The 2,640-nt window shown below is 43.3% G+C and overlaps 1 non-coding gene across 1 annotated transcript; it reads left to right on the plus strand.

The window, feature by feature from the left end:
• The first annotated feature begins 2,194 nt into the window (after nt 1–2,194).
• LOC116667427 lies at nt 2,195–2,266 on the plus strand. The gene has a single exon (XR_004324304.1). It is a non-coding gene; the product is annotated as a small nucleolar RNA SNORD18 (small nucleolar RNA).
• Nucleotides 2,267–2,640: the final 374 nt, after the last annotated feature.

Below are 2,640 nucleotides of genomic sequence, written 5' to 3' on the forward strand. Positions count from 1 at the left end.
TTGTGGCTTTGGTGGCAGGCTTCAGGTGGTGCTGCACAGGACAGCTAAAACCCAGATTAAAAACATAGGTGGGGTACAGCTCAGTGGTAGAGCACGTGCTTAGCATGCATGAGGTCCTGGGTTCAATCCCCAGCGCCTCCATTAAGGAAAAAAAAAAACAAAAAAAAACAGATTTTCTGGCTTGAAAAACCATGAGACAGAATTCTAGGCAATCATGTACGTTGGAGAGCGAGGAGAAAATCCTGGATGCAAAGGGCAGAGAGGAGGAGCTTCAAAAATAGAAATTTTTTCTAAGTCTCTGGTTGACCCCTGAGTTCCCAAGCAAGGGGCAGGCTTCAGGTCCCTCAGCTAGGGACAGAAGAACTGAACTGAACTCCCAATTTACTGCTTTGAGATGTGCAAAGACTGATTACTATATATAAAATAGATAAAAAAACAAATTTCTTTTGTACAGCCCAGGGAACTATATTCAATATCTTGTAGTAACCTATAATGAAAAAGGATATATGTATGTACTTGTATGACTGAAACATGATGCTGTACACCAGACATTGACACAAAATTGTAAACTGACTATATGTCAATAAAAAAAAAAAGCTTGGGTTCTAGAACCAGAGCTTCTACATTTGAATCCTGGCTCTCCTGATGACAAGCTGTGTGACCTTGTAAAAGTTATTCACCTCTCTGTGCCTCGGTTTCCTCATCTGAAAGTAGGACTAATAACATACCTACTTAACTGAATTCTTATGAGAAATAATTACCGTGTAACGTGCTTTGGGCAGTGCTTGGCACATCAGTGCTAGCCATTTCTGTGATGTGAGCAATGAAAACGTCTGGAACTGTCTTAGATCTATGTGCTGGGGGTGAAGGTGGGGAGGGGGCTTTCTATTTTGAGAGGCTGGCCAGGAGTAGTTTCTCTGAAGAGGTGACATTGCACAAGGTTCTGATGCTTGTGAAGCTCTGAGTCACCCAGAGATCCTAGAAGTGGGAGCTCTAGGGAGAAGGAGGCAGCAGGAGCAGGGCTTGAGGTGGGAAATGTGTCAAGTCCACAGGAAAACCTGGGGACCTGGGCAAAGAGTGGATCTTTTTAAAATATAAGGGAGGCCATTTGAGAGTTGAGAACAGAAAAGTGACATCATCTAATTTAAGTTTTCAAAAGATCTGTTGGTCTAGGCTGTGATGAATGGAGGCTGGAAAACGGGGCGGGGGTGGGGGTGGGGGTGTGCAGATTCAGGAAATCAGCGAGGGGGCCGCCACAGGAATGCAGGCAACTGGAGACAACGTCTTAGGTGAAGGTCATAGAAGTGGAAGCGAGGAGATGAGGCCAAATTCAGATGGGCTCTGAGGTAGGTTTTGGAGGATTCGCTAGTGGCTTGACTCCGCGGTATAAGGGCAAGGAAGACATCAAAGGTGACTCCCAGGGGTTTGGTCTGAGCCAGTGGGGGGATGATGAGTCCTTAACCAAGACGAAGGACATTTCAGGCCCGATCCAGTTAGGAGAGAGACATCCTTCCAGCTGTTTTAACACTGGTAATTTAATATATATATATATAAAAACACTGACAGGAACAGGAAGCCCAAACAAGAAGTGAAAGCAAACCAGAACTAGGAGGCAAACAAGAGTTCCTCCTTCATCCTCCAGGCTTGAAGTCTCCCTCCAGCATCCCCTCCAGGCAGAGCCTCAAGGGGGCTGCTAGCGGAGTCCCAGCCAAGTGTCACAAAAAATAGAAGCCCCAAGGGTGGGGTTCAAACTGAGAGCCAGGTTAGCACCTGACACAGAGAACTTGATTTGGGGGTCACGTTTAGGTAGGAAGAATCATGAATTCTATTGGCCGGATGCCAAGTGGAAGTGCTGAGGAGACAAAGGGTCGAAGAAGTCAAGGAGAGGTTGAAACTGGAGATAGAAATTTGAGGGTCAACAGCTTCTACACACAAGTATCTATAAACAAAAGAAACCAAAGTAGGCATTAAATATTAGATCCCCAGAATCTAATGCTTTCCCTGCTGAGCTGTACAAAAGCAAGTCATCATTGTGTTGCCATATGTCAGTTCAGATCATTTTTCTTTTTACTTGGAAATTCAGTAATGTGGTAACGAGGGCAGCGTTACCATCGGGGCCTTCAGAAACATCCCTGGTAATTCTCGTGCTGCTTACGTGTGTTAATTACCGGTATCATGCAAGCTCACTCAGCTTTTATTATGACGAGATTCCACTTTGTGAAGTCCGTGTTTCTGGAAAACATGACTTTGTGGAACTTCTGATTAAAAAAAAAAAAAAGAAATTTAATAATGTGAAATTTAGGGGAAAAACAGAACAATCTGGATTAAATTGTTTCCATCTGGCAAAATAAGCTTGATGGAGGTGGAAACAGCCTCCAAATGTCCTCTGTTCCATGATCCTTCTTTTGGTAAGGGTTATAGATAAATGATTCCAGAAATAGAGCTGTCCACTCCATTCGTCTGGATTTAGAGAATGAAAGTTTCTTTCCATGGCATTTTTGTAAAATAGAGCACTACACAAAAATCCAAACTTGAATAAATTTGTTTAACGGAACCCAAATGGTACGAGATATATTAATTAGATATTTTTGACTCACATCATCATCATTTGAAAGGACCTGGCAACACTGTGCAAAAGCT

Source organism: Camelus ferus, chromosome 11 (genome assembly GCF_009834535.1).
Source record: "Camelus ferus isolate YT-003-E chromosome 11, BCGSAC_Cfer_1.0, whole genome shotgun sequence".
Lineage (NCBI taxonomy): Eukaryota > Metazoa > Chordata > Mammalia > Artiodactyla > Camelidae > Camelus > Camelus ferus.